This window comes from Lycium barbarum, chromosome 12, assembly GCF_019175385.1.
Source record: "Lycium barbarum isolate Lr01 chromosome 12, ASM1917538v2, whole genome shotgun sequence".
Classification (NCBI taxonomy): domain Eukaryota; kingdom Viridiplantae; phylum Streptophyta; class Magnoliopsida; order Solanales; family Solanaceae; genus Lycium; species Lycium barbarum.
In genome coordinates, this window is record NC_083348.1 from 49230931 (window position 1) to 49239878 (window position 8948).

Sequence of the window (8948 nt, forward strand, 5' to 3'; positions counted from 1 at the left end):
GAATCATGTGTTGAAGATTCTAATGAAGTCATGCTTAATCTTGTTGAACATGTATTGGAAATGTATTGAATGCATTGTAGTTGGATAAACGGATGAAAATCATGAAATGGTGGAAGGGTGTTGTAGCCGTGTAGTAGGGACTGTTTTAGGGAGAATTAGGGACTGTTTTGGGTCACATTTCGATTGTTGTTGTTATGGACATTGTGGTGTATGGTATGCATGTTGAATATGTGAATTGAGGTGTTAAAGAAATGAATTATGTTGAGGGGTAAAGGAAGTCCAAAACCGTGGACAGTTTTTGAGGTTAGAAGTAAATTTGTGTGTGTTGAACGTTGATTCTTGTTGCAAACGTTTAGTGAATGTAAAGTGCCATGACTCAAGTTAAAACTGAAATGATTGTGGGCTGTTGTAAGAGTGAAAATGATGCTAAAACAGTTCCAAGAATCATGAAAGTAATGTCATTAAACGTGTTGTGTTGTTGCAAGTTAAAACTAGAAATTTGCTAAGTAAGAATGGAAATGCTATGTGTGTTGATTAGCCGTGTGTATGAAACAGTTTTGGATGGTGTATGGACTGCCCAAGTTCCCTAAGTCATGTTTAAACAAGTCTTGATTAATATATGAAAGAACGATTAGCAATGTTAGCTTGTAACGCTAGTTGGTTTGAATGCGAACGAAACGTCGTTAAATTGTTAGAAAGGAATTGTGAGTGTCACAATACGTATTGAATGCCCTTGTGGACTAATTGTAGTTCTTCACATCTTGATATAGGATAAGTGTTTTTGGGCAGCAAGTACAAGTTAGAATACAACTAAACGCAAAAGGTATGTAAAGCCTATTCCTTCTTTCTTTTGGCATGTCCTAGACGTAAGTGTGAAACGATATGAACCTTGGGGTAAATTCTATTCTCTAGTTCATGTATGACTTATGATTCTATATTTCCTTAAGGTTATTGTCATGTGCCTACAATATGATTGACTAATGAATAATGCATGAAAGTTCCTATACTTAAAGAGTTGCACAACTAGAGACATACTTGACTTTCAAAAGCTATACCATGTTGAAGCGATATACGTACATGAAATCTGAAACGTTTCTTGTGATAGGTTGTTATGAGACTTGAAATGAACTGAAAATGAATATTATTTTAACACTTTAGAGCTGGTCAGTTGCTTATCCATTGAGTCTCAAAAGATGAATTGCATATATGTGGTTGCTTATTATTCTGCTCGTGCTTATCGCTATACCCTTCACTGAGTCCCGGGCCAGGATACGTTTTTATGTGCATGTTTACTATATTATTACCGAGTCCCTCATTAAAGGGCCGGGACACGTTATATATATATATATGATGATGATGTGATGATATGATGATATGATGATATGATGATATGGAGATGATGGTGGCCAAGAGGGCATATTCCTTATTACCGAGTCCCTCAGGAAAGGGCCGGGACATGTCTATGTTTATGTTATGATGCTATGATTTTAGATTACCGAGTCCCTCATTAAAGGGCCGGGACACGTTATATACGTTATATACAGAATGATTAGGCAGCTTTGATTACAAAACTCTATAATGATAATGATATGAGAATGATACAGATGAATTATGCTCATAGGCAAGTTTTAAGAAATTCTGGTTGTTGCACCGAGTCCTACATACTTTGTCTCTTTATGAGTCTATTACTACATTTCATGCTTTACATGCTCAGTAGGTATTCCGTACTGACCCCCTTTCTTCGGGGGGCTGCGTTCATGCCCGCAGGTACAGACGCTCGTTTCGGAGATCCGCCAGCTTAGGATACCTATTCAGCTATTTTAGACTGCTCCCTTGTTCCGGAGCCTAGCTTGTGATATAACTCCCTTAAGTTGTATTCATGTGTGTTAGTTTGGGTACGGCGGGGCCCTGTCCCGCCATATGATACGGTCATTACTCTTAGAGGTCTGTGGACATCGGTGTGGGTCTGGTTGTAGTTGTTGATGCGTTTTATGTCTATGACTTATGTTTGGGGCGTACCCATTCGTAATGGCAGCCTTGTCGGCTTGCATATATATGTATGTTTGGTATTTTGTGTATCGTGGCAGCCTTGTCGGCTTGCGTAGTAATATATATATCCATGTGGTTATTTAAAAATGCAACTCCTTAGAAGACAGGTGCCTAAGACACACAAAACTTTGACAGATTTAAAATACTCCCTATCTTTTTATATACAAACGAGATCATGACATGCTAATTGTAAATGACTATAGTTAACAGACAATATGAGTGTCCAACTCGGGCACTAGTCACGGCCTACGGGGTTGGGTCGTGACTGTATTCCCACATAAAGGATACACTCTTCTCCAGCATGTCGAACTACATGTGACCTGATTCCCAAAAACCAGGGATATGTAAGTGGGCTCAAGACCAGAGAGTCGGTCAAAATCTAACAACTGTCCAGAGAAATCCCGATCACTTCACCAGGGATTTCAGGACTCTCTTGTCGTCTCACTTAAAAGTCCTTAGTTGAGTCGAACTATAAATGGTGTGAATTCTCGTACAACTCGAGGTATGTAAGAAACCCAGAAACCAGGGTCCCACCATATGTATTTGAAAATTGCATGGAAGAAGAAGGGTTGAATGAGTCGGGTTACTTAAATTTTGTTGCTCAGGGATGGTCCCACCATCCCTGAACACCTAAGGGGCAGTTGTTGACACCTAATTGACCTCCCATAATTTATTTTAATCACTCAGAGTCCTTGGATAATATATAAAATGAGCTATGCACCTTATAGGGTTTAAATATTTTTTATATAAATTGTTCAAGTCAATATCTTACTCCTCTAAATTGATAAAAATGTTTTTTATGACATTAAAAATTATTTAGAAATTAATTGGTACTTTTTATGACATTTAGGAGATACTTGCTAGATCTAATGAAAGAAAAAGTATTTTTTTAAAATAATCATTTGTTTAATTGTTTAAATTGTCAAAAATCAAAATTAGCAAATACATTATTCCCTTCAATTCAAGGAGTTTTGAGTAATTAAAATAATTGACCGTTTCACCACTTAATCTCTAATAATTGTATAATTATATAATTTGTCAAAATTATTTATAATTTCCTATAGATGTTTTAATTAGGTTAATTAATCAAATAGATGGTCATTATTGCAAATTGACTTTTAATTGTTTAATTTTTTTTTTTTGTGGCCACAATCAAATTAACTAATTCATGGATTTAAGGAAATTGGGGTCATTTTTATAAAATTAACCTCTTAATGGCCTTGATTGAAATGACCAAATTCATTGGCTCAAATTAATTAAGGTCATTAGTGTAATTTAATATTAAAATTGGCTAACCAGGCCAAATATGGCCATAATTGAAATAATTAGTTAGATTAAAATCAATTAAGGCTATATTCGCAAAATTAAGCCCATTTACATAGTTGGTCACTTTTAAAATTATTTAATACGTTCATTATTTCCTCATTTGATTATAATTGAAATATTATGATCAATAATCAATATTTTTGTTTTGCCCGTTTATTAAATTACCCACCCTACCATATATATGCGTGTATACTTTAGATATACATATATAGGTATACATGTTATATACATAAAAGGGCCATACATTTTCTTTATGACTTGGACCGAGTCCAGCCCAAAATGGACCAAGACCCGGCCCAGTCCGCAACAACTTAAGGGATACACCCCTTTTTTTCATTTAATTTACACCAAACGTCCCCTATCCCTCACCCTCTTCTCTCTCTTTCCCTTTCTTTTCAAAAACCCTAGGAGTCGCCGCCTACTCTCTCTTTCTCTCTCATCTAAAAGTGCTAAAATCACAGAGTAGATGTAAGACACGCAGTTTTTGCCGAATCATTTACATGAAATAATTAATTTCAAGGTTTGTTTTCACCTAGATCTCTCCCAAATGAGGTAATAGCCTTTTTTCCTTTGGTTTTGTCTTGAAATTATTTAGTCAAAAGTTGATTTTTGTTGTCTTATTTGTTGTACTGTGTTCATATTTACTCAAACCTCATTGATTGAGGACGAATGGGTTGGATCGAGTCAAACGAGGCTCAGATCTTACCATTTGCCTGTTGTTGCAATCATTTTAAGCCACATATGTCATTTTGCAATTGGTATTTTGAGGGTTTTGAGCAGTTTTGGGATTTTATAAATAGAACCCCTACCCTCACCATGAAGGAGGTTGGAAAAAAGTTAAAAACAACCTTAAGAGGCTAGAACTTCGGGTTTAAACCTTCTCATTATAAAATTTTAAGCTTTGACTTAAAAAGTTGGAGTTTCCTTAGTTCTAAAATTTGTTTTCTTTGTGGTTTTGTGTTGGTGTGGCTGGGTGTGGGAGTTGGAAGCACTAAAGGCTCCAAGTTCAACTCTTGACACGGCTGCGCATAAAAAAGGTAACATTTTTATCTTGTTATTACTTCCTTGTATTTTCATTTGTTTGAGCTTTGAATGATCTATTTGATTTAGGAATGTTGTTATGCTTAGTTAATCTACCTTAATATTGTTTTCTTTAGTTTTCTCTTGATTATCTTAATTGTTCAGTATTACTGATTTGAGCCATGTTTAGTCTGAAGTTATTTTGTGACCATTCTCCTGTAACCGTCCTTGTTTAGTTGAATAATTATTTGTTGAAGTCACTAATGTGAACATGCTTAACTTAAGTTGATATCTTAATGATGTTGTGTTGGTTTGTGGTTATTTGTAGCAAACATATGATCATGATTAGTCAGTAGTACTTTACAAATCAAGTTTAAATGTAGTTCTGCTTTGCTTAAGGCCACTAGTTTTATAATTCTTTTTTTGTCTTGATTATTTACTTGAGTAAGACTAAATTAAGAGAAAATGGGAGAAAAATGCTGAAGTAAGCTTAAGTTTAGAAAGATACTGCTTGGAGTTAAAATTCAGGATTGGTCGTGATTGCTGAAAATAGGTCTTGAGTCATTTGTCATTTGAAAAAATATAATAACTGAATTATAAATGACATCTGTTATTAGTCCAGTTTTAATGTGAATACCTTGTTTGGTCATTAGATATTTGAACTAAATTGCTTGTTAATCATTAATTAGAGGTAGGATAAACCTTGTGAACTATAGTTAACTGATCTTGTACCAAGAGCCAACTTACTTAAATATGGATGATCCATCTATGTCATTTCTTGAACTGGCGAGATTGAATGTGTTGTGAAGCTTTGTCTGACCTTGAATGATTATGTGCCATTCTCATAGAGGGAAGGTTTGATCTAATCTATCCTTCATTTGATGTAAACTTAAAACTAGGGACCCCTACCTTGTCTTAACTATTTCTTGAGAATAGTTCCCTAATTCTGAGAGATGAAAATGGGAAAAATGAAACAAAAAATGGTAAATCTGTGTTATAATTTGTCAAAGTTCCCTATGATGAGCTGGCTGTGTTGTTGTCATGGTCATAACTAGAAATAGACATAAAAGAAGGGTAGTTTTGACCCTTTTGAGTTTAAGCACATAGGTGTTGTTTCATCTAACTTTCGTTTGTTTATGTATCACTTAGTCCATAAAAAATGAAGAGTCACCTATTAAGGAGTTGCCTAAAACAAAGACATTAACTACTTAATCTTTGGGGGGACCCCTGGTGGTGTGTCACTTGGTTTAGGCTAGAGGTGTAGAATGGGAGTTTCTTCTGGAGAGTAAAGGATGAGCTTAGGTTGGAACTAGAGGTGATGACCAGTGGAGCCTTTGCTCCCCTTTCACTGAAAGGAAAGTCTAGGAAAGGGTGGGGGTAATGGCCTCACCCTGCACAGTCTTTTCTTCAGGACCTGGAAGCCCTTCCTTCTAAATCTTATTTTCTCATATAACTATGGGATCTATCAAGGTCATCCCCATGATTGTTTAAATGAGAATTAGTGTTAATACAAAGGTTCTGGTCAAAACTAGAGTCTCTGAGGATCAATATGCTATAATCATATCAGTTTCAATATGTCTAAATAACCTAGCTAGTAACTTTAGTTTGAAGTTAACAGTATTCTGAGGTTTGAAAAGGTTTTGATGCTATGAGCAGGGTTTGCTTGCTTGAATGAATGATCTAGTTTCAGGTGATCCTCTTGATCCTTGTGATTTTGTGTATCCTAAACCTTGTTTTTGACCCTGGATGACTTTTCTTTAACATTCATTTGCCTATAATGGGGAGAGGAGTCCAATTTGAATCTGCCTAAATCTTTTTATGAAATTGTTGTTTGAATCATTGTATGAGTTGGTTTTTGGATATTGAGTAGGAAATGGCCATAGAGAAGAAGAGATAGATGATGCAATCTGGGTTTTTCCTTGAGAGTGAAATGTACTGTTCTAGCCCTATTCTTGGTCTGTCCTTTCTTAAAACCAACTTTAAGATGAGGTGTATATGATTTTGTTGGGATTTTCATGATCATAAAGAGATAAAATCACTTCTTGACTAGAATACTAGAATAAGGGTACTTGAAGAATGTTAAAATCTATGTCATTGGTTGGGTCAAATGCTTAACTGGATTTGGTTTAAGAATGGTATTTGGAGAGGCTTAAGTATGTATGAGTGAGCTATAAGGCACTTTGTATAAGGAAACCTTTTTAAAAGGCACCTTAAGGAGAGGGTTAAGCATGAACAAAGTATAACTTGGATCATAGCACTTCCCTCGAATAAGAGGTGCCATGGTATTTCCTACCTGCCTATAGAGTGTATATTCACAATGTCCATACTCCTAGTCTTCCAACTGCTATCAGTAAACCAAAGAGGAAAGGGAACCAAAAAATGAATTGGTTAAGTGTCTGAACAAGCTGTTAAAAAAAGAAGAAGAAACTGTTCACTGTAGGTTGCTAACTCCTAAAAATGGATCTGGTAGAAGCCATAATGTCCAAGTCTTATTGGGATATGAAATGCTAAACATTTTTTTGAGTCATTGGGGCTACTTGGTATAAATGATTGTGTTTGAAATAAATAAGGATGCTTAGCTATCGTTAGTTGATTGATTTTGGAACAGAAGGGTGTTGGTTGAGTTGAGAGGCTGATTAGTGAGGTTGTGCCTTGAAGAGGATACTAAAGCAACTAAAATCACTTAGTTTTGGCTGGGACCTTGTGTTATTCCTCTTTCTGTGAGGTCTTGTAATATACATAGATTTTCTTTATACGTTTTTTTTTACTTAAGTGGAAACTCACATGAATCTTGTTATAAACATGCTCCTATTACTGTTAATGAATAAAATAAAGGCTCATCCCTGTATGTTTTTTGGTAATTTAAATCTGCTCAGTCTCAATTTATTTAGTGTTGTTTCAACTCAGACTTCTTGGTGTTCCAAATCATAAGTTGTAATGTGTTTGATTCTTTTTTTTTTTTACCTGCATCCCTCTACTGTGCATTGTTATTGACTAGCATCCTGAATATGCATTAATTAGTTATCACACTTGTTGCTATAAGGATTGCTGATGTGTAAAGCTAGTGTGAATCATTTACCTGACATGTACAGGGATTAAGTTGAACTTGAACTAGCTTTAGTCTTGGATCTGAACACTGCTCTAAGAAGTTGGGACTAACTAGGTGAACAAGGTGATCACGAGTCTAAGATTTAAACACAAAGAGTGTAAATATACATAGAATATACACAGGTTAGTGAAAAGGGGGAGGGGTATACATATTGTATACACTTGATATACACATCATATGTGCATATTATAGTATGCTATGTGCATATAAATGAATAAGTTGGTCATATGTTGGGTGTATATAAATGAGTAAAGGTGATATAGACCTCATTTAAGCCCTAAACTTTTAACTCCATTTAGAAGGCGGTTGGGCCTAGCCCAATTCAGACTTAATTCAAACTAGACCAGATTTCATAAAGTCCCAAAGGTAAGCGAAAAAAATGATGATTCTATTTTTGTCCATCTCATGATTAAGTGTTTTTTTTAGTTATTATTTTATCTTATGTCATCATATTGCAGTAGCTACTTTGGTTCCCCTACTATGACCTTGAGTTTATTTTCAGTGTTGTTTGTAATTAAATTATTTCCACATATAGTGATACCTGTGTATGATTATGGGACTCTGATTTATTCTATGGCTATACTGATTTGGGGAGTTGAGGTGATTTAGGGGATAGGTCTTAGCCATTCCCCGATGTCCAGGCATGGGTGGGGTTCTTGAAACCCCTTGGATCTTGTGCGGTATCGGGAATACGGATGGTGACAAATTTTCACCTTGCGTTGTGTAAATCCCGATCAATGAGGCCAATAGCATACAATCGAGTGCCTTAATTGTGTAACTTGTAAAAATTTGATATATACATATGATAGGTTTAAAAAATATAAACTAACCGGGTCCCTTTTCCTTTTCCTCCTGTTCACTGCATGGTCACTTGGGTCGAGTCCAGCCAAGGCCCAATAGCAAGTTCTTTCACATATTATTGAGTTCAAGAGAAGAAATGGAAGCAAATATTGTTAAAAAAAAGAAGCAACCATGGGTGAAAATGGCCAATTAGGGGCTTGGTACGCCCCTAGTCTTGCCTTTCTCCTACTTATGTATTTTTATCATATGCAACTGATTGTATCATGTATTTGTAAAGATTGTAAAACTCATGTATGGTTATTGGAATCATTATGGTCAAGAATTAGTCATCTTAGGACAATAGCACCTATGCCATTTAGTTCGACTTTAGGTCCCCACACGATTTTCAAAACCCAAGCTTAGTATAAGCGATTTTGAAAAAATAAAAATGGCTAAGTAAGTAAATCAGTGAAAAGGATTACATCATTATGGAATACTGCTACCATCTTCCTAATGAAGAAAAACCAAATTGACGTTTTTTTAAAACAAAAAGGACTTTTATCCTTAAAACTCAGTTTTTCCTAAAAAGATTTCTTTTAAGCCCAGTCAAGAAAAGTGATTTCAAATTGTATATATATGTAGTGCATTGAAGCACCAAAAATAA

General features: G+C 35.3%; 1 long non-coding RNA gene across 1 annotated transcript; it reads left to right on the plus strand.

The window, feature by feature from the left end:
* The first annotated feature begins 3736 nt into the window (after positions 1 to 3736).
* Positions 3737 to 8627, plus strand: LOC132624895 (uncharacterized). The gene is made up of 2 exons (XR_009576561.1): positions 3737 to 4412; positions 8391 to 8627. It is a non-coding gene; the product is annotated as an uncharacterized LOC132624895 (long non-coding RNA).
* The last annotated feature ends 321 nt before the right edge of the window (positions 8628 to 8948 follow it).